At 40.7% G+C, this 24,595-nt stretch overlaps 1 protein-coding gene across 1 annotated transcript in view; it reads right to left on the minus strand.

Annotated features, from left to right (window-relative positions):
• st6gal2a (ST6 beta-galactosamide alpha-2,6-sialyltranferase 2a) overlaps nucleotides 1-24,120 on the minus strand; it is an 82,298-nt gene extending 58,178 nt beyond the window's left edge. The window contains exon 1 of the mRNA XM_060826665.1: nucleotides 23,929-24,120. The gene's annotated coding sequence lies outside the window, so the exon portion shown is untranslated. The remainder of the gene's footprint in view (nucleotides 1-23,928) is intronic.
• Between the last annotated feature and the right edge of the window lie 475 nt (nucleotides 24,121-24,595).

Genomic DNA, 24,595 nt, shown 5'->3' on the forward strand with positions numbered 1-24,595 from the left:
TTGTTGATCCCCTGAACTACCTCTCTTAGAATTGATTTGTGTTGCTTTGGGACTTCAACTTCACTCACTTAAATAGATTTCTCTAGAGTCAAGTCTTCTTTGGACTGCAATAATTCTGACAAAGACTCATCAGCAGATCCTGCAAAATTTCTTTTGAAATGAATTCTGATTTTATATCATCACCAATCTATAGTGATTGTTAATTAAACATTATGGATTTCTCATTGATGCTGAACTCTTTTATTGAATCTTGCTCTTTCAAGAGGTTTAAGTAATTCTCAAAGGCTTCCATTAACTCTTCAAAAATATTTGTTGCTTCTTTTACCCCTTGGTGAGCGATAACACCACTATCTATATTTCAAATTGTGTCTAGTCATGCATTTATGTCTTCAGTTTTTAACCTATTAGCTCATTTAGATATTATTCTGTATTTCAGAATTACTTTCTCTAAGACGTCCAATTCTGTATTCCATTTGGCCCAACACTGAAAATAAGTCCGATGCCATGTTGTCTAAATTCAAAATATATTTTGCTAAAATACTTTTTTTTTGCAGTAACAGTAGTTTTGTTGCTCTAAAATTCAGTCATAGGATATGGGCATTGCTAGATAGGTTAGCTTTTATTGCCTATTCCTAATTACACTTAAGAGGCTGTTGGTGAGGTACCTTCTTGAATTGCTGTGGTGTTAGTATATTTCTAATGCTGTTAGGGAGGGAATTCCAGGACATTGATCCCGTGACAATTAAGTGATAGTGATATTCCAGATCAAGACAATGGGTAGCTTCGAGAGAAACATGCAGGTGGTGGTTATCTCATCCTTATCCTTATAGGTGAATGTTTTGCATGACAAGAAGGTGATGTCGAAGGAGCCTCAGTGAGTTTCTGCTGTGCATCTTGTAGATAATACCCACTGCTGCTGATATGCATTAGTGATGGAGGCAATGAATGTTGAAGATAGTGGATATGGTGTTAATCAAGCAGGCTTTTTTGTCCAGGATGGTGCAGAGTGTTGTTGGAGTTGCACTCATTCAGGCAAACCGGGTGTATTCCACCACACCCCTGACTTGTACGTTGCAATTGGTGAACAAGCCTTGGGGAATCAGGAAGCATGTTGCCTTGGACCCTCTATCATAGCCACTGTGGTTAAATGGTTGGTCTGGTCAGTTCCTAGTCAATGGTAATCCCCAGGAAGCTGATGGTAGGGGATTCAGTGATGGTAATGCCATTGAATGCCAAGGGTCGATATTTGGATTTTCTTTTGTTTGAGATGGTCATTCCATGGCACTTGTGTGACACCAATATTGCTTTTCACTTACCCGCCAAGCCTGAATGTGTCCAGATCTTGCTGCATTTGGGCACAGAATGCTGATGTTCTGCTGTGTGGTGGGTTTTTCTGTTTTGCAGCTAATTGGAAGATTTTGATATATTTTTCAGCTCCACAGTATGAATCCCACGATCACAGTTTTATTAAATGATTCCCACTTTGATCAACAGTTTTACTGAATAACTCCCATTGCTTCTGGTTTAAATAAATTATTCCTGACTTTACTGTGGTTTTTATTATGGATGACTGCCTTTTCTGCAGTCTGACTAAAGTCTCCCAAATGTTCTGTCCCTTTTAGATGAGATTTGCTTCAGCTTTTAATCTGCACAACATTGTGGAGGCAGCAATTAAAGCGACAATGTCCCCAAGTCAGTGACCTCAGGTTGATATTCTTTTCCCCGTCCTTTACTTCCATTACTGTCGCTATGCTGCATGGTGCCCAGTTGTTCTGGTAATGTGCTTCTTTTGAGCTCTAAATAATTTTATTGTCTTCTCACTTTTTCAGCTCGGATTGCAGCACATTTCTGAATGTGTCACCAGGGATTTTAAGCCTTATTCACAGAGCTTCTGACGACAGTTCGCTAGCTGCTCAATTTTGACTCGTGTTCACTCCCACAGACCACAGTCTTGTGCTGCAGCCTATATTTCTTTTGGCACTACTTATTCTCCTTCTCCAAGGAGTGGCTAACTCCCCTGTGTTTCTTTACAGGTCTGAAATGCTTTTATTTTATCATTCCACGTTGAGGACTGACATGAGAGGTTTTTCTATAGGATGCTTAAATGATCGGCTCTTTCCTACTGCTGACTGTGCTGGATGAGCAGGCAATTTAAAGCTGAGTGTGAAGATTTCACATCCCTGCTCACCACATAATGTAGGAGCACCAAAATCAAATCCACAATGCTCCCTCCCATGTTGTACAGGGTGCCAGTTCACCACACTGACTGGACTGCTGCTCCTGATGAAGGTTGCTGGCACCATCCTCTTTAAGTGTTGGAAACTTCAGGGCCTACTTGGTCTTGTATAGCAATAAAACTGCCCGGTCTAACAAGAAAAGTCTCTTGTGGTTAACAAGACTTAATTTATGTATGTTAGCTATTAGTTGCTGGTCATATAGATATAATAGATGTTGTTCAGAGACTTTGGAGAGGACCAGATGCTCGGTCTCATGCCTTTGAGATCTAAGTTGTTCTGCCCACACCTCCATACGGCACTATTATAACAGGTAATCTGATGGTAGTCCTCCTTTTTTTAAATTTATTCGTTCACAGAATGTGGGCATCATCAGTGAAGCCAGCATTTATTGCCAATCCCTAATTGCCCCAAGGGCAGTTAAGAGACAACCACATTGTTGTGCATTTGGAGCTACATATGGACCAGACCAGGCATGGACAACAGATTCATTCCCAAAAGAACATTACTGAACCAGATGGGGTTTTTCGAACAACGGTGCCATCATTAGACTCTTAACTTCACATTTATGTTGAATTCAAATTCTACCATGTGCCATGGCAGAACTTGAACCCAGGTCCACAGAACACTACCTAGATCTCTGTCTAATGATAATATCACTAGGCCATCGCCCTTCCAGGACCATATACAACAATGCCCCTTCAAATGTTTTTGTTAGTTCAAATCTTGGGCAAAATCTGCAGAAAACAGTCACATGCTGACAAAATGGATACTACATGCAATCAGTTAGATTTATCTTGAGTATAGATTCTGAATATATTAAAGAAGCTGAAACTTCAGGCCAATCTGAATTGCGTAGCATAGTAATTCACTATAATGTCCCACGCTGCCTTATTGCATTCTTGTCTATTTGTCACTGGGTAAGGTGACTTCTTAAAGTCTCACTGAATAATTTGTCCTGCAGTTTCAAGATTTGTCAGTTTTCTAAAGCTGGCTGGGAAAACATCACAGGGCCTATTTAGGAATATTATCAGTAAAATTAATAACAGGAACATTTGTCCTGTTAGTCATCCCTGAAGGATATCAAGGTTTTTACAGAAAGGATCTGTGGAGAGCAACACACAATGACCTCCTTCAGATCAACCCTCTTCCATCAATGGTTTTCTGGCATGATACATGGTGATTGCAGAGCTTCTGATATACCAACTTTTCTGTTCAAAGTTTGTGAGAAGATTTGTAGCTCAGGTGCTCGTTGTTGTGGTTCTGTTCGCCGAGCTGGGAGTTTTTGTTGCAAACGTTTCGTCCCCTTTCTAAGTGACATCCTCAGTGCTTGGGAGCCTCCTGTGTAGCGCTTCTGTGCTGATTCCTCCAGCATTTATATTGGTTTGAATCTGCCGCTTCCAGTTGTCAGTTGCTGTCCGCTGCAGTGGTCGGTATATAGGGTCTAGTTTGATGTGTCTGTTGATAGAATTTGTGGATGAGTGCCATGTCTCTAGGAATTCCCTGGCTGTTCTTTGTTTGGCCTGCCCTATAATAGTGGTGTTGTCCCAATCGAATTCGTGTTGTTTATCATCTGAGTGTATGGCTACTAGGGTTAGCTGGTTGTGTCGTTTCATGGCTAGTTGGTGTTCATGGATGCGGGTTGTTAGCTGTCTTCCTGTTTGTCCTATGTAGTGTTTTGTGCATCCATACATCAGGAGCATTTCTGAACTGACAACCAGATGGCTGCGATCACTAGGACTCATAACAGCACAAAAACCAACAGCCACTCTCAGACAACAACTCACCAGGACAAAGGACCCGATACCCAGCAGGAGCAAAACCAACATAGTGTACAAAATCCCATGCACAAAACACTACATAGGACAAACAGGAAGACAGCTAACAACCCGCATCCATGAACACCAACTAGCCATGAAACGACACGACCAGCTATCCCTAGTAGCCATACACTCAGATGACAAACAACACCACTATTATAGGGCAGGCCAAACAAAGAACAGCCAGGGAATTCCTAGAGGCATGGCACTCATCCACAAATTCTATCAACAGACACATCGAACTAGACCCTATATACCGACCACTGCAGCGGACAGCAACTGACAACCGGAAGCGGCAGATTCAAACCAGTATAAATGCCGAAGGAGTCAGCACAGAAGCGCTTCACAGGAGGCTCCCAAGCACTGAAGATGTCACCTAGAAAGGGGACGAAACGTTTGCAACAAAAACTTCCAGCTGGGCGAACAGAACCACAACAACATTTCTGTTGCAAAGTATTTTCTCTCTTTCCACAAACCACTATTTCTCTTATAAAAATCTATTGAACAGCTAATGCAGGACAAAATAATAATAGATTGATATACCAGGCACCATTTTTGCTTTAAAAGGCACAAACAGGTACTTAGCAACACATTACCCTTTATAGATACCTTGTAGCTTGGTTTGTTTATTCCTATTGCAAGCTACTTGCAAAGTATTTATTTCATGAATAAAACTAGATTTAAAAAAATCTGGGGAATTTAACTGCAAAGGGCTTAATTGCATTTCTCCAGGATACATTTTACTGGATTTTTTATTAAAGCGAAAATGAGGTACATTTGTCATTTTTTCCTTCATTATCATTCTCAACATCATTGTTAAAAAATATAGTGCTACCTTTCTCAGTGTGAAGGGAAGACTGTGACAGTACATTTCAAGACTTCTTTGACTTGGTGCACTTTGACACTTGGGCAAACAGAAACTGGCATTGGAGTTCAAAACCATTGTTTCCTTCAGAGTACAGCTATGCTCAGGTGCTATCTCTGACTCTGTTTATCTTTCAAGAATTTTCTTACTATGTTTCATCTTCTACTTCCCCACCAGCAGGAAGCCTGCATTTGATGTGTTGATCTATGTTTCATTCCCCCTTCCATTTTAGTTTTTAGCACCTTCTTCCTCTGGGTCCAATCAGGCGCTAGTTGTTCCTCACCTAAGTCTATAACTTTGATGTACTTTCTCTGTCTGCTTGCCACTAGCACTTAATCTATTTGCTGTTTCTTTTCATTCATGGGATGTGACGTTACTGGCCAACATTTGTTGTTCATCCCTAAATGCCCTCAAAATAATTGACTTGCTTAGCCATTTCAGAGGACAGTTAAGAGTCAATTGCATTGTTATGGGTCTGGAGTCACATGAAGGTCGGAGTGAATAAAGATAGCAGACTTCCTTCCCCAAAAGAATATTAGTGAGTCAGAATGATTTTCAACAATAATCCATAATGGTTACTATAGTAATAATTACGGAGAACAGTTTTATATTTGAGCATAATTAACTGAATTTGAATTATGCCATGTGCCACATTTAAAATACTTTCCCCAGAGTGTGTGCTGTGGAGTATTAGTCCAGCGACATTACCACCATGTCACTTTCCCCATGTCATCCACCCGAGTTAACTTAGACCTTGTCTGCATATGACCTTGTCTGTTGCTGTGTGACACAGTGGAAGGCTGACTACTAAAAGTCTGTATTCCTGTCTGTATTGCTGTATTTCTGGTGAAGGGCTTTTGCCCAAAATGTCGATTTTACTGCTCCTCAGATGCTGTCTGAACTGCTGTGCTCTTCCTGCACCACTAATCCAGATACTGAAAGTCTTAACTGTCCATGTCTTTTCATTAACTCTATTGTTATTTCAAGTATCCACAATTTTAGTGGAAATTAATACATTGTAATTATGCTGCCGGTAGAACTGGTGGAATTGCCATAGCACCAATATTAACAGATCATTGTTTTAAAGTATGAAAATCAACTATCGGCCACATGTCACTAAACCAATTTAGAGGCCTGTGGTAATGATCTAAAGAGGAGTACAAATTCCACCTCACAGCTGGCAATTCTAAATTTAATAAACAAATCAATCCTGAACAGAAACTGTAATCAGTAATGACCTGGATGTTGTTGTAAAATCCCATCTGGTCACTAATGCTTTTGAGGAAAATAAATCCATCATCATAACTTGGTCCGGTCAATATGTGACTTAGTATCGCAACAATGTTGCTGACTCGTCTGAAATAGCTTTATATTTCCTTAATTAATAACTAGTCATAAGTAATAAATGTTAAACCTGGATTTTCATCTAGGAGGGAGGAGTTGCGAGTTGGGCCATTTGCCAGCATCATTCTGTTTCCTGACTGCAGGACTCACTCACATTACTTTCACACCGGGTGATGCGAGTAAACTGAAGTCTGGATCACCACCTCCCAACGGAAGGCAGAATTAGCATGGAGTTGGGTGAATGCCAGGATAGGCAAGTTCAAAAGTCTGTCTCAGCTCCACAGGACATCAGCCCAGCTCTACACATGAATATTCTAGCTGTCATCCCTCATCCACCATATTTCCTGTCCTGCTCATACCCACATATCCTCTTAAACCATTCACCATGTACCAGTATGGACAGAATGCATGAACCCCATAATGAAGTAGGGAACTCTTTGCTATGAACATGAAATGTTCAAATTAAACAGCCCTTCAAGCACTTCTTGAACTAATTTTCTGACTTCCCAAGGACTGTTCACTATCTAGAAGTTACAAGTAAACAGTGTGATGGAATACTAGCCCACTTGTTCTGGATGGGTGCAGCTCCAATGACACTCATAAAGCTTGACACTATCCAGGACAAAGCAGCCTGCTTGAATGACACCACATCCACAATCATCCACTCTCTCCTTCACCAATGTAGCAGTGTGTATTATCTACACAACAGATAATAGTTGTACAATAGATAATAGATGCACAATAGAAATTCATTTAGACAGCATCTTCCAAACCCATGAAAACTACCATCCAGAAGGTCAAGGCAGAAAATACATAGGAGTGCCACCAGTTACAAGTTCCCCTCCAAATCACTCACAAACCTGACTTGGAGATATGTTGCCATACCTTCACTGTCATTGGGTCAAAATTCTGGAATTACCTCACTAATGCATGGTGGACTGCACATGGACTCCAGTGGCTCAAAAAGGCAGCTCACAATCACTTTCTCATCAGCATGTGCAATAAATGCCAGCCCAGTCATCAACATCCACATCAAAAAATTGAATTAAAAAAATACTTTAATCCCCCTAGGAGCTCATAAAACTGTCAAAATAAATAAACAGTCATTCAAACAGTATAATCCTCTTAGAAGCTCAATCTAAACCAAGTAAAAGTCACTTTGACAGCTGTATGAAGAATCACTGTTGAGTTGAGATAATCTTTGATATTTAATGGAACCGACAGGATGACTTTCCTAACTAGGGCATGGTGTTTTGTCTTCCAGCTGAAGATTATCCCGAGGCTTTTCTATGACAGATAAGATATGTATCTAGCTTTACAGATAAAAATTACATCATTTATAATAGAATTGGCTACCTGTATTATTATGCAAGTTTGGCACAACTTTTGAAACAATCGTCACATAAACATGAAACAGGATAGCCAAAACAAATATGTGTAGTACTTGTTGAGTTAATACATAAATTTCAGACCAGACAAGCAGTGTACCTTTGAAACAGTTCATGACATCATGATATATGGCATTCTACAATAAAGGTACCTCTTGCCTTTATTCAGGTCTCACTGCAATGGAATCAGTGTGTGTTGAGACATTGAGTGATAGTCATACAGCATGGAAACAGACCATTTGGTCCAATCTGTCCATTGCTGAACTTAAGCCTAAACTAAACTAGTCCCACCTGCCTATATTTAATGTACAGTAATACCAGTAAGCACATATTCCAGGCTGTGTGAAAGTCTGAGATATCATAATGTGTAAATGGTTAGTGTTGTTAACAAACCTCAAGACGTCTCTCTCAGCAAGAAGTCTGGTTCTGTGGTATATGTCCCATGATCTAACATAAAGGACAGCCTCAGGCCATAACGTCAGTGGCATGTTTGATTCAAAAAACTAGGTCAATGTCTTTTCTATTGAATTTATACTTTCAAATCAAATGATTCAATTTCTTCATTTATTGTCATTAAGATTTAAATCAAAGCAACAAGCATCACAACTCTGGCTATTGAAAAATTGCAAACATTGCAGCCTTCTTCAACAGATATTTTTGTCAACCTTTTCACACAGAAGAGGAGCTGCTGAAGGTCTTAAAATGCATAAAGGTAGATAAATCCCAAGGACCTGATCAAGCGTTTCCCAGAATGTTGTGGGAAGTTAATGAAAAGTTTGCTGGGCCTTTTGCTGAGATATTTGTATAATTGATAGCCACGGGTAAGGTGCCAGAAGTCTGGAGCTTGGCTAATGTGGTGCCATTATTTAAGAAAGGCTATGAGAAAAAACCAGGGAACTATGAACAAGTGAGCCCTATGTTAGTAATGGGTAATTTGTTATAGGAAATCCTGAGAGAGAGAATTTACATGCATTTGGAAAGGCAAGGATTAATTAGGGATAGTGAACATGGGAAATCATGTCTTAGTAACTTGATTGGGTTTTTTGAAGAGGTGACAAAGAAGATTGATGAAGGCAGAGCAGTAGACATTGTCTATATGGACTTCAGCAAAGCATTCGACAAGGTTCTGCATGGTAGAATGATTCGTAAAATTAGATCACATGGGATCCAGGGGGAGCTAGCCAATTGGATATAAAATTGGCTTGAAGGTAGGAGACAGAAGATGGTGGTGGACGATAGCTTTTCAGACTGGGGGTCTGTGACCAGTAGTGTGCCATAAGGATCGATGCTGAGTCCACTGCTTTTCATCATTTATACAAATGATTTGAATGTGAACATAGGAGGTATGGTTAATAAATTGGAAACTGGCACCATTAGGTAATGTAGTGGACAGAGAATAAGATTATCTCAGAGTACAATGAGACCTTGATCAGATGGGCTAATTGGCCGAGGATTGATAATGGAGCTTAATTTAGATAAAAGTGAGGTGATGCACTTTAGTAAGGCAAATCAGCACAGGATTTATACACTTAATTATAGGGCCTTGTGGAGTGTTGCTAAACAAAGAGACATAGTGGTGCAGCTGCATAGTTCCTTAAAAGTGGAATTGCAAGTGGACAGGTTAGTGAAGAAGGCATTTGGTTCGCTTACCGTCATTGGACAGAAATTTGAGTGCAGGAAATGCAATGTCATATTCAGAATGTACAGGCTATTGGTGAGGCTGTTTTTGGAACATTATATTCAATTCTGGTCGCCCTTCTATAAGAAAGATATTATTAAACTTGAGAGGTTGCAGAAAAGATTTACAAGGATGTTGCCAGGACTGGACAGTTTGAGCTATAGGGAGAAGCTGAATAGACTGGGACTTTTTCCCTGGAACATTGGAGAGTGAGGGGTAACCTTATAGAGATTTATAAAATTATGAGGGGCATGGATAGAATAAGTAGACAAGGTCATTTTCTGAGGAGAGGGACAATAGCAGCTGTTATTCGATACCTCCCAAGACAGATTGTTATGCAGGAACCATGAACTCACCATTTGAAAAAATATAGAAAACACAGCGCAGTACAGGCCCTTTGGCCCTCAATGGACCCCTTTTGGATGGACCCCTTAACCATTTGCTCAACATTGCACATAGGAGAAAGTGAGGACTGCAGATGCTGGAGATCAGAGCTGAAAATGTGTTGCTGGAAAATCGCAGCAGGCCAGGCAGCATCCAAGGAACAGGAGAATCGACGTTTCGGGCATGAGCCCTTCTTGAAACGTCGATTCTCCTGCTCCTTGGATGCTGCCTGACCTGCTGCGCTTTTCCAGCAACACATTTTCAGCTCAGCATTGCACATAGACTCACATCTCTGTTAGAGATTCCCCTGCCTGCCTCTAAACATCCAGGAGGTTTTGTGTCTCCTTTTTAAAACTGGCCTATAGTTCTTAGAGAAAAGAACATGTCAACAGCATGGAACCTAGCATGGGCCTGGTCCCCAGAAATCTTCTGGTTGTTAGGGACAATGGCTATTGCATCTTCCATCAAATTAGCTTAGACATGTTCACCAGATTGTGACCCTGAGCCTAACCATTTAAGCATTCCCGTTGAAGTGATCATTTCTGTGTGGTGATAGGTGAGATGAAATAATGTGATGGTGCATCCTCTGGGTGTTCTATATCCTCATCCTCAGAGCTGGATTTTGGACTGCTGCAGAAAATAGGCTGAGGAGTCTCCTGATTATGAGAATGGTAATGGAGAATACAAAGAGTTAGCTTGAGGCAATGCACAATCTTAGTGCAGTCTCACAAGTGCCTCCTGTATGCCCAGGGTAGGAACATCTTCACTCTTTACGCTGTGATACACAACTGAGTGCCCACCCTATTCTCCAGCATTTGCTCCTCTGCAGGGATCATGCAGAGGTCAGAGATACTGCGACCAATTATCAAGAGCTCCCTGAATGTTATGTGCTCTCTTTTTCTAGTGGTAGTCAGAAGAATTGAATATCGTCTCAATAGACAGCAAATCCCTTTAAGAACATGTAAGTCTATGACATCCAAAGTCATTTTTCTAATGAGTGTTCCATTCATGCATTCTCTGGCAATTAGTACTACTTTCACAGCATGAACTGCTCCCACATGTTCAGTCCATATATTTCATCTGGTGCTGAGGTCAGGAATCCTTATGTCTGTGTGGTATAATTACATTGCTTGATGCTATAATGAGTGTCACTTTGCGGTGACTATACCATTCCAGTTACCTTGGAGATTCAGGAGAATGTTGGCAGCTTTGTAGCATTGGACCCAGTTTTGCTTTTTGACACCGCACTGCTCACTTCTGCTGCAATTGCTGTCCAGGCTTCCAGGGTGATGTGGGAGGATCTCCTGCTGCCATCACTGAGAAACAAGATCTCATGTTGTTCTCATGAATCCCGGAGAGTGAGCTAAAAGGAAACATTGCTAAACTGTGGGGCCACTCGTTCTCTGCACTGACTTTTGAATTGAGTGACAACCAGTTATCAGGATTAACAGATGGGATGGGGGTGGCAGTAGCTTCAGGGATTAAAGTCTGGCAGGTGGGGAGGAGGTGGAAAGAGCTACAGTTCAAATTATTCCTCTTAGCTAGGCAGGATGACGATTTGAATTGCATGAAGTTGTTGTTTATTCAGGTGCCACTTTGACTTCATGACTTCTTGTTCACTCTGCTACACCACTGACTGGGTCCTAACTTGATTGGCTACCACATGTTTGGTTGGCTAACCGTGTGAAATCTTCAAATCTAGGTCCTGCTCTTTTCTGGCCACACTGTCAGGAGACTCACCATTGCAACAGAATTCCACCCCGTGACTCAACAATGGTGTTGGGTTGGGGGGAGAGAATCATTTACAATTGCATAAATTATGTGCATTGCCAGTGTGAACTGGCACTTCATGAGAGGGAAGATAATGTTTACATTGCACAAATCTGAACAAATTAAGCTATAATTACACCTAACTACAAAGATGCACAAAGTACTTCTTAGAAACTGGTGTTTTCATTTAATTAGCACATAAGGCCAATTTACATTATCGCTTTCAATGCACAACTACTTTGGTTTTCTCTATTAATTTCTATTTTCTGCCCTTAAATCTATCTTACACCAGGAGGGCTACATTGAATACTTGAGTATGTTTTTGAAATAACCTCAATAAGTGGGGCATGATAATTGCATTGAATATTTCAATTGAAATGCTTCCGTTTGACATTTACCACAGAGAGAAAGTAGGAACAAATGTTGACTTAACTGTGTTATTTTCTTTCTTTAAGATGTTTCTCACAAACAAAATTATCGACAAGTGTTCTGAGGCATTTGGCTTCATACTGTGGTGAAATGCTTCTTGGAATATTGCATGAGAGAAAAGGAAGAGGTAAATGGAATCCTTAACCTACCTGCAAAGCCATTTGGATTAGATTTGTTGTGACATTAATGGTATTGGTTGAACTGGAATGGCTAAGATAGGAGAAATTATAATGAGGAACATAAAAATTGCATTGATATTAAATAGTATATCTCTCTGACATAAAAATACACCTGCCAGAAATAATGGCAAAGAAAAGGTCCAATCATAATGAAAGACTTTTGGACAATTCTTATTCAACAACAAATACAACAAACTAATGGAATTGAAAATGATAAATGACTTGATACATTCTGTTGTTCTAAAGAAGTGGTTGTGGAGGTATTAGATGCATTAGATTGCAACCTTACAAAACTCCTTAAGTTCTGATTGGTTCTGATGGACTGAAACATAGAAAAGTCACACTTATTAAGGAGAGAAGAGAAAGTGAAAAGAGAAAACTATAAGCCACTGAGCTGACATGAAATTGTAGAAGTCCATTGTAAGGCAAGTGTAACAGGTGAGTTAGAAAATCATTACATGTTTACACAGAATCAACATGTTTTTAAGAAAGGAAAATGCAGTTGGACAGATTTATTAAGGTTTTCAAGGATGTAACTAAAATTGTTGGATGAAGTACATTATAATTTTTCCACACGGTGTTCATTAAGGTGCAACACAATAGCTTGTTCACAAGGACACATAGGTTGCAGGTAACCTATTAGCATTGAACATCGTTTATACAACAGAAAATGGACCATAGGAATAAACAGGTCAATTTCAGATTGTAACCAATCAGTGCTGGGGCCTCAGCTGACTGCATGCTACATTAATAGCTCAGACAAAGTGAGTGAGTGTAATGCATACAAGTTTCTTGATAACACAAGGAAAGCTGTAGTGCCAGTCAAGCAGGCTGCTTTGTCCTGGATGGTGTCAAGGGTCTTAGGTGCTATTGGATCTGCACTCTCCAAGTAAATGGGAAGTATTCCATCATACTTCTCATTTGTACCTTGTAGATTTTGGATGGGTGCTCTCATGCTCTTGTGGCCGTAGTACTTGCAATGGCTAGTCCATTTCAGTTTCTGGTCAAGAACAACTCTGAAGGATGTTGATGATGGGAGAGGGGTGATAGTTAGCTTTGTTCTTGGTGGAGATGGTCACTCTGTGTGGCATGAGTGTAATTTGCCACTCGTCAGCCCAAACCTAGATATTGCCATGGTCTTGCTGGATTTGGACATGGACTGCTTCATTGACTGTCAAGTGATGACTTTTGGTGTTAACTTTTGCAGATTAATCAGCAAACATCCTCATTTCTGATCTGATAATTACAGTCCTAGGACTCTTCCCTGAGGAAATCCTGCAGAGATGGTCGGGAGTTGAGATGGTTGACCTCCAACAACCACAATCATCCTCCTATAGGCCAGGTAAGATTCTAGCCATCAGAAAGCTCTCCACTGACTCCTAGTGATTCAAGTTTTGTTAGGGTTCCTTGATGACATGCTTTGTCAAATGTGGCCTTGATATCAAGGCCAGTCACTGTCACCTCACCTCTGGAATTCAGCTCTTTTATCCATTTAGAATCAAAATCATAATGCGGTCAGGAGCTGCATGGGCCTCACAGGATAAGTACTGAAAGTCAGTGAGCAGATTATTGAAAAGGAAATGTTGTTGGATAGCACTGTTGATGGCATCTTCAATCATTTTAATGATGATCCAGCATAGACCCATGGATCAGTAATTGGCCAATTTTGGATTTGTCTTGTTTTTTGTGTACAAAACACACCTAGGCAATTTTCCACATCATTGACTAGTTGGCAATATTGTAACTTACTGGAACAGCTTGGATGAGGCACAGTTAATTCTGGAGCAAAAGTTTTCAGTACAGTTGTTGGATTGCTTTCCGGGCCCATAACCTTGTCTCGATATCACTTGGAGTAAATTGAACTTGCTGATTTAACTGCTTCATCAATGGCCTTCCTTCCATCATAAAGTCTGAAGTGGGAATGTTCACTGATGATTTGGAACATTCACTGATGATTGCATAGTTGCTCATGTTTGACTTCTCAGCCACTGAAGCACTCTATGCCCACAGCAGTAAGGTCTGGACAGCATCCAAGCTTGCACTGATAAGTAGCAAGCAACATTTGTGCCACACAGTACCAGGCAATCACCATTTCCAACAAGACAGAATTTAATCAGTGCCCCTTTATGTTCAATGGCATTACAGTTGCTGAATTCTCACTATCAACATTGACTAGAAACTGAATTGGGCCAGCCAGATAAACACAGTAGCTACAATAGGAGGTCAGAGGCAATGGATTCTATGGTAAATAACCCATCTCCTTCTGTCCAATGCCAATCATCTACAATGCACAAGTTAGGAGTGTGCTGGAATACTCTCTACTTATCTTGTCCAGTGACTAAACTGTTCCATGAATAAACAAAGTCTCCCCAATTCTTAAAAATTCATCCAGGCTTTCTAATCCTTCCTTATCTTTCCTCCCTTTCATTGTGATCTTCAACAACTATACAACCATTAGAAATACTGATATTGTCATCATTCAGCATCTGTATTGTTAATTATTCCATCACTGACAGCCTTGCCTTCACCTGCTAAGGCCCCAAGCTCTGAAATTCCCTTCCTAAACTTTTCACTTTGCTACCTCTCTATCCATTCTTCAGACATTCATTAAAACCTATGCTTTTGATCAAATCTTTTTGTCACTTGTCCTAATATCTATTTATGTGGCTCAGTATCAACTTTTGTTTGACAAACTCTAATCTTGAGATGCTTTACTTTCTTAAAGGTGCTACATAAATGCAATCTGTTGTGAATGGGGCAACAATGAAGGGTATTGAAGCAGTCAATATTGCTCAACACCAAAGAATAGGGGCTTCAGTTTACTGTCTCATCCAGAAGATGGCTCGTATGTACTGCAGTATTCTTTCGGAATTATACTATACTGCACTGAATTTGAAACATAGCCTCTGGTTTGCATTTCTGTCTTACAGGCAGGTATTGGATGTTGGGAAATTTCCCAGCAGCTTCAGAGACAAGGACCCAAATCGTGTACTTTTCAATTCAAGGAGGTGAGGGTTGGTAGGCTAAGGCTTGGTGCCCATGAGTGCAGCTTAGAGGTGACCATATAAACAAATGTGTGCCAAGATTGCATGATCAGTTCTCTGGAATTTCATTCTAATTGTGCAGAAAAATATTAGGTCCTCTAAGACTTAATCTCATGCTTTCTCATCCTTCACCCTGTAACCCATCTATGCCAACAGTGCCAACTCATGTCAATCTCTAGCCATTTCCACTCCCAATGGCCTCTTGTACTCTCCATGCCAACTCATGCCTGTCTATTCATCTCCATGGGCTTTTATAGCTACATGACAACTTAGTGCCAAATCATGATTCCTTACACCATCCTATGGCCTTCCATGGCAACTCTAGCATTCATCATGGGCATACTTCAGGAACCATTCTAAGATTAAGTATATTAAATTTTGATTTATCTATTACTTCAATTTTTAAAAATAGTACTCTATTTCATTAAAGTTCATTCAATACATTTAAATATCTCAAGAACTGAAGCCTTAAGTAAAACAAGCATTTTGTATTCACAACTGCACATCAAAGCCATCTGATCCTTTAATAATCTCTTGGAGCTGTTAATCAAATTGGAAACCAAAGCCTGTGACAATGAGAAATTGTGGAGGCAATCAAAAGTGAATAATACTCTTGTGATAATTATTCAGGTGCATGAACAAACATACATAGAAACTGTAGGCAGAGCTACTTTTCAACTCGCAGGGACAATAGGGAGAAAGACTTTTTTTGAAACATTTAAAGGGCAAGGGACTTAAATAACTTTATATTTGGCGTTTCTAAATGCCTAATACCCTCCTCAAGAACATGTACTTCTCCACCATTAAATTGTGAAACATATTCTGCTGGTTTAGGCCAATTATGAAGTGAAAATTGTGTATGCTTGTTAGCAACACAGATTGTAGGAGTAGGAGTAGGCCATCTGCCCTGTTGAGCCTGCTCTGTCATTCAATATGTTCATGGTTGATCATTCAACTCGGAACCCTATTCCCACTTTCACTCTATTTCCTTTGATCCCTTTAGATGTCTGAACTAAATCTACATCTTTCTTGAAGGTCTTCAATAGAGTCATAGAGATGTACAGGACGGAAACAGACCCTTCGGTCCAACACATCCATGCCGACCAGATATCCTAGCACCAGGCCCATATCCCTCTAAATCCTTCCTATTCATATACCATCCAAATGCCTTTCAAATGATGCAATTGCACTAGCCTCCACAACTTCCTCTGCCAGCTCATTCCATACACTACCACACTCTGTGTGAAAGAGTTGCCCCTTAGGTCTCTTTTAAATTTTTCCCCTCTCACCCTAAACCTAAATCTTTTCTGAACACTTTCAAATTTCACAACATCTTTCTGATAGGAAGGAGACCAGAATTGCACACAATATTCCAACAGTGGCCTAACCAATGAAGTGTTCAGCCGCAATATGACCTCCCAACTCCTGTACTCAGTACTCTGACCAATAAAGCATACCAAATGCCTTCTTCACTAACCTATCCACTTGCAACTTGGGGCGGCACGGTGGCTCAGTGGTTAGCACTGCTGCCTCACAGTGTCAGAAGCCCAGGTTTGATTCCCATCTCGGGTGACTGTTTGCATGGAGTTTGCACATTCTCCCTATGTCTGTGTGGGTTTCCTCCAGGTGCTCAGGTTTCCTCCCACAATCCAAAGATATGCTGATCAGGTGAATTGGCTATGTTAACTTGCCCCAGTTTTAGGTGCATTAGTCTGGGTGGGTTACTTTCTGGAGGGTTGGTGTGGACTTGTTGGGCCAAAGGGCCTGTTTCCATACTGGAAGGAATCTAATCTAATCCATTTTCAAGGAGCTATGAACCTGCACTCCAAGGTCTCTTTGTTCAGCAACACTCCCTAGGATCTTACCATTAAGTGTATAAGTCCTGCTAAGATTAGCTTTCCCAAAATGCAGCACCTCGCATTTATCTGAATTAAACTCCATCTGCCACTTCTCAGCCCATTGGCTCATCTGATCAAGATCCTGTTGTAATCTGAGGTAACCTTCTTCGCTGTCCACTACACCTCCAATTTTAATGTCATCTGCAAACTTACTAACTGTACCTCTTATGCTGACATCCAAATTATTTATATAAATGACGAAAAGTAGCGGACCCAGCACCAATCCTTGTGGCACCCCACTGGTCACTGGCCTCCAGTCTGAAAAACAACCCTCCACCACCACCCTCTGTCTTCTACCTTTGAGCCAGTTCTGTATACAAATGGCTACTTCTCCATGTATTCCGTGAGATCTATACTTGCTAACCAGTCTCCCATGGCAAATCTTGTCAAACACCTTACTGAAGTCCATATAGATCATGTCCACCACTCTGCCCTCATCAATCTTCTTTGTTATATCTTCAAAAAACTCAATCAAGTTTGTGAGACATGATTTCCCACATACAAAGCCATGTTGACAATCCCTAATCAGTCCTTGCTTTTCCAAATACATGCACATCTTGTCTCTTAGGATTCCCTCCAACAACCTGCCCACCAACATCAGGCTCACTGGGCTATAGATCCCTGGCTTGTCCTTACCACCCTTCTTAAACCATGGCACCACGTTAGCCAACTTCTAGTCTTCTGACACCTCACCTGTGACTGTTGATGATACAAATATCTCAGCAAGAGGCTCAGCAATCATTTCCCTCGCTTCCCACAGAGTTCTGGGGTACACCTGATCAGGTCCTGGGGATCTATCTACTTTTATGTGTTTCAAGACATCCAGCACTTACTCCTCTGTAATGTGGACACTTTTCAAGATGTCACCATCTATTTCCACACATTCTATATCTTCCGTTTTGTTTTCCACAGTAAATACTGATGCAAAGTACTTATTTAGCATCTCCCCTATCTCCTGCAGCTCCACACAAAGGCCGTCTTGCTGATTTTTGAGTGGTCCTATTCTCTCTCTAGTTACCCTTTTATCCTTAATGTATTTGTAAAAACCCTTTGGATTCTGCTTACCTCTATTTGCCAAAGCTATCTCATGTTCCCTTTTTGCCCTCCTGATCTCCCTCTAAAGTATACTCCTACTGCCTTTATACTCTTTGAAGGATTTATGCGATCTATCTTGTCTATACCTGACATATGCTTCCTTTTTCTTAATCGACCCCTCAATATCTTTAGTCATCCAGCCTTCCCTACACCTACCAGCCTTTCCTTTCACCCTAACAGGAATATACTGTCCCTGGACTCTCGTTATCTCATTTCTGAAGGCATCCCATTTTCCAACTGTCCCTTTGCCTGAAAACATCTGCTCCCAATCAGCTTTTGGAAGTTCTCGCTTAATACCATCTAAATGAGCCTTTCTCCAATTTAGAACTTCAACTTTTAAATCTGATCTATCTTTTTCCATCACTATTTTAAAACTAATAGAATTATGGTCACTGATCCCAAAGTGCTGTCCCACTGACACCTCAGTCACCTGCCCTGCCTTATTTCCCAAGAGTAGACCAAGTAGATCTCTAGTAGGTACATCCACATACTGAATCAGAACATTTTCTTGGACACACTTTACTAATTCCTCTCCATCTAAACCCTTAACACTATGGCAGTCCCAGCCTGTGCTTGGAAAGTTAAAATCCCCAAACATAACCACCCTATTATTCTTAGAGATAACTGAGATCTCCTAACAAATTTATTTCTCAATTTCCCTCTGAGTATTAGGGGGTCTATAATACAATCCCAATAAAGTGATCATCCCTTTTTATTTCTCAGTTCCACCCAAATAACTCCCCTGGATATATTTCCAGGAATATCCTCTCTCAGTACAGCTGTAATGCTATCCCATATCAAAAACACCACTCCCCATCCTTTCTTGCCTCCCTTTCCTGTAGCATTTGTATACTGGAACATTAAGCTACCAGTCCTGTGCATCCCTGAGCCATGTTTCTATAATTGCTATGATATCCCAGTCCCATGTCCCTAACCATGCCCTGAGTTCATCTGTCTTTCCTGTTAGGCCTCTTGCGTTAAATTAGATGCTGTTTAATTTATCAGTCTTAGCTTGTTCTCTGCTTTGTCCCTGCCTGCCCTGACTCTTTGACTCGCTTCTTGTCTCAGACTGATCTCTTTCCTCACTATCTCCCTGCGTCCCACACCCCCATCTTAATAGTTTAAATCCTCCCGAGCAGCTCTAGCAAATCTCCCTGCCAGTTCCCTTTCAATTAAGGTGCAATCCATCCTTCTTGTTCAGGTCACTTCTACCCCAGAAGAGATTCCAATAATCAAAAATGTGAATCCTTCTCCCATACACCAGCTCCTCAGCCATGCATTCATCTGCTCTGTCTTCCTATTCCTACCCTCACTAGCTTACAGCACTGGAGTAATCCAGATATTATTACTCTCAAGGATCTCCTTTCTAAATTACTGCCTAATTCTCCCTCCAGAATCTCATCCTTTTCCCTTCTTCTGTCATTGGTTCCAATGTGTACAATCACCTCCTGTTGGTCCCTCTCCCCTTTGAGAACATTCTGTACATTCTCTGAGACATCCTTGATCCTGGCACCAGGGAAGCAAACTCAACACTGATATTTTGCTCCTGGTCACAGAAACATTTGTCTGTGCCTCGGACTAGAGAGTCCCCTCACACAATTGATCTCTTGGAACCCGACGTAACCCTCATTGCATTAGAGCCAGTCTTGATACCAGAAACTTGTTCCAATCCCCAGAGAATTCATCACATTTTCCAAAACAGCATACTTGTTTGAAATGGAGATAACCACAGAGGACTCCTTCACTCCTTACCTACCTCACTTACCTTTCCTGTAGTTAACCCATTTATGTGACTGTGTCTGCAACTTTTCTCCCTTCGTATAATTGCCATCCCTCACATCCCCTAAATTCCTCATTGCCTCTAACTATCTCTCCAGCTGATCCATTCAATCTGATAGGATTTGCAACCAATGGCATTTATTGCAGATATACTCCTCAGTGACATGTAAGCTCTCCCTGAACTCACATCTGACAAAAAGAGCATATCACTCTTCTAAAGGCCATTTTTGCTTCTTTCAATGTACAGACCCAGAAAATAGCACTGTCTTATTCCTCTGCAAAACACGGCTCCAGGCTAACTTCATACTTATGGCTTATATATTTAAGTTTAATCAAGAGACATATCTCAATAAAAGATTTAATCAAAACAGAACCCACTCTATTCACTACTATAGATTTACTGTGAGGCTACACTTAAAAATCTTCACCTACCTGTCTCTGTGCTGTGTCCTCTTCCAAACAGGTTCCTCCAAGATTAGTTGTGAATTTCACTGTTTGTTAATTTTCCCAGATGCACTCTAAAGTCCAACAATACACAAATTCAAACAGCAAAGGCATTAACTGCGCAGGTTCACTGCTGTATCATTTAGCAGTGTGGGTTTCTTTTTCTCTCTCTCTCGCCATGTGCTGCCTTTGTCTATTCCTCTCTCTTTTAAAAGTGCCACTTAGATTCACTACAGTATGGCAACAGGCCCTTTGGCCCAACCAGTCCACACCAACCCTCTGAAGAGTAACCCACCCACACCCATTTCCCTCTGACTAATGCACCTAACACTATGGACAACTGAGCAAGGCCAATTTGCCTAACCTGCACATCTTTGGACTGAGGGAGGAAACCCACGCAGACAAGGGAAGAATGTGCAAACTCCACACAGACAGTCACCTAAGGCTGGAAACGAACCTGGGGCTCTGGTGCTGTGAGGCAGCAGTGCTAACCACTGAGCCACTGTGCCACCCAAAGTTCAAAACAATGCATCTGCATATAAAACAGTAATTGCGGCTCCTAGGATTCGAGGAAATCACCTCCAAAACCCAGATGTTTCAAATAAGGAACAGCCTGTTACAGCCAGAATTTTTTCCTGTCTTCCATCTTGGATACCCAGAATCTTTGTTTTGGCCTCAGGTTTCCTGTGACTGAGAATTCCACAAGTTCACCAGTCTCTAGGTGAAGAAATTTCTTCTCATCTCAGTCGTAAAAGACCTACTCTTTATTCTTAGACAGTAACCCCTTGTTCTGCATTCCCCAGCCATTGAGAGCATTTTTTCTGCATTTGCCCTCCCTAATACTGTTAGAATTTTATTGGTTTCTATGAAGTGCCCCTCTTTCTTCTAAACTCCATTATAAAGAAAGTCCTAACCTGTCCTGTCTCTTTTTGTAAGTCAATCCTGCCATCCCAGGAATGGAAACTTGTATCTGCATTCTCACCATAGCCAGAATATCCTTCCTTTGACAAGAGACCACAAACGCACACAATACTCCAGGTATGGTCTCACCAAGGCCCTGTGAAATTGCAGCAAGACTTCCTTGCTCCTGTACTTGAATTCTCTCAATATCAACATACCATTTGCCTTCTTCACAACCTGCATAACCTATATGCATGTCCTATGCACTCAATTTAAATGACTCAACTGAGTTCACTTTTCCCAATGTGTACTCCATGCCCTATTACCTTTGCCCGATTTATGGCATTCAGTGCTGCAGTAAGTGAGGGTGGGACCCTAACAATTCAGTCCTATATACTCAAGACTGAAATTGGTTACATTCTCAACCTGAATCTTTCTGACTGAAGGGCATTTGTCCTACAGCCAAGTGGAGGATTGTTTCGCACTGATGGTCCCACGTCAAGCAACCTGTTAACACTCATTACTCAAGCTCAGAGTAGAGCAATGGCATGGTATTGAGTTACCACCTGACTGCTTTTGAACTTGGATAATTTATACTTTGGACAAAAACTACTAAGCTGTAAATCAAACTGGAAACAGATTTTGAAAGGGAATAGTTGTGTTTTCCACTTTATTCAGTTTATCATGTGGTGATATCAATAATTCTTATGAGCTTTCACCAATTATAAAGAAAACATCCAAACTCAAGCTGTGTTCAAATCTTCATTCTGTCATTATCCTACCCCTTAGTTTTGTCCTGGACAACTATTCATGAAGTACTGGAGGATTGGAAACCTATGAGCGGTTATAGAAGGTAATGGCTCAGGAAGGGTTAATATTGGAGACTATATTTAATCCAATCCTTCTAATGATGTCACACAATCCTGGGTGGAGAATCGAAAAGAGCAACCCTAGATCTCAATGGGATCAGCCATCTCATCTCTGGGCTTCTGAAGAAGAGTGCAATTGGACTCAAAACATTAACTCTGTCTGACCACAGATGCTGCCAGACTTGCTGAGTTTCTGCATTGCATTCTCTTTTTATTTCAGATACCTAGTATCCATTTTATTTTGCTTTTATTTTAGTGTCATCTCTGTAATTATGCTGAATTAACCAATGCAATTTGTTCTGATTGTTGTCATGCAATAAAGTACACCTTGTTGTTGAGAGAAGTGCTTTTCCTTATTATGACTCACAGGTGGTTAATCCTCTACTACTTTTAACTAAGTAGGTCTTTAAAGTCATAGAGATATACAGGATGGAAATAGACCCTTCTGTCAACACGTCCATGCCGACCAGATATCCCAACCCAATCTAGCTTCACCTGCTAGAATCTGGCCCATATCCCTCCAAACCCTTCCTATTCATATACCCATCCAGATGTCTTTTAAATGTTGTAATTGTATGAGCTTCCACCACATCCTCTGGCAGCTCATTCCATACACGTACCACCCTCTACATGAAAAAGTTGCCCCTTAGTTCTCTTTTGAATCTTTCCCCTCTCATCCTAAATCTATGCCCTCTAGTTCTGGACTCCCCCACCCCAGGGAAAAAAACCTTGTCTAGTTGCCCTATCCATGCCCCTCATGATGTTATAGACCTCTATAAGGTCACCTCTCAGCCTTTGACGCTCCAGGGAAAACAGCCCTAACCTATTCAACCTCTCCCTATAGCTCAAATCCTCCAACCCTGGCAACATCCTTGTAAATCTTTTCTGAGCCCTTTCAAGTTTCACAACATCTTTTCAATAGAAAGGAGATGAGAATTGCATGCAATATTCTAGCAGTGGCCTAACCAAGTCCTGTACAACCACAGCATGACCTCCCAACTCCTATACTCAATACTTTAGACACAGTATAGAAAAGAGAATTGATAGCAGCCTTTTACCCAACCAAAAGGTGTCAGTGGTTAGTTCCACAAATATATGACATGAATAATATCACACAGCATTCAGGAGAGAAGAAAGGGAAAAAGGCTCCCTTATATTGAATGTAATTTTGAATAGTCTTCTAAATTACTCAAGAGCTAACATTTGGCATTTTAATTAAAGGATGCAACATGTTTCAAAGATTTTCTTTTCAATGAACTATCCTTGGGATGATATCGTACCTGGAGAGTAGGCATCAGTATAACTCCATGTCCCAAAAATGTGGCAGACAGCAAGGTGCATAAATTATTTTCCTTCTGAACAGAAAGCTGGAACTGATTGCTTACAGAATATTAGCCATAAGGGGAAGCGCTATAACTCACAGTAGGTCAGTATGGTAAACGTCCTGCTGCACAGAGCGCTGCTGAGAGTACAACCGATTCAATGTAAAAGAATTCAGCATTCAGAAAATATTGTAAAAGCTAGATCTAAAGTGCATTGTTCAACTGTACAAAACCAACCAGCCATTTGCTGGTAAAAATCAATGATCTGTTTAGTGTGTTATAGACTGAAATATCTTTAAAGTAGATATCCCATATTTACTGAGCTTTAGTTCTGCATCTGTTATTATTCAAAAAAAACCTGTAGCCAAAGAATGCACCAGTTTCAATCCTTGAAAGGGATTTGAACGTCCTGGTCAACATGCAGTTATAAACAGAGCACAACACAGATTTTTCGCTCAGATACAATGGAGAGACTATTGAACTTACCTGCAAGTAACAAACACCACAGTCTTAATGTTTCAAAGATTGAACTGGACTTGATATTTTCCAGCACGCGTAAGCCACACAAGCAGGGAAAGTATGCCCTTTGGAATACTACCAGCACTATTCACTGCCTTGCTTGTCATTTCTTTGTTCTCTTTACACTTGCCTTAGCAGCAACCATGCTGTTAGTGGGTGGGGATTTGCCTGCATTCAACTTCCTGTTATCAGCTTTAAATAATAGCTCACTCACACCCTTCTTTCATAAAACAGATGCCAGGGAAGTACAAAATGCGTATACCATAAAAATACCAGCCTTCTCACGGACGTATGGTAAATGTCTCCAGGCTGTCTGCACAAGCAAGCATTTCAAAATGACGAACAAGCACTGATTGACATTTCAGTGTTTTATTCTCTCCCACTATTTTACAGCTTCAGTCTGTTAATGAGCTGGAGTCGTATCCTTCAAGGGAAGCTAAGCACAGCAGACAATTGTTTCTTTAGTATTTAATTCTCATAGGTGGATAAAATTGCAGCAGAATGTCACCAATTTTTAGGCCTTTTTCATATGCAGTATACTGAAGCTGAAGCTGTTCTAAAGGTGTCCTTGAATAAGGTTGGAGACGGTGTTATATCTATAGTAAACACAATGATAGTTTAATGAGAAAATAAA

Source organism: Hemiscyllium ocellatum, chromosome 6 (genome assembly GCF_020745735.1).
Source record: "Hemiscyllium ocellatum isolate sHemOce1 chromosome 6, sHemOce1.pat.X.cur, whole genome shotgun sequence".
In the NCBI taxonomy this organism is placed as follows: Eukaryota; Metazoa; Chordata; class Chondrichthyes; order Orectolobiformes; family Hemiscylliidae; genus Hemiscyllium; species Hemiscyllium ocellatum.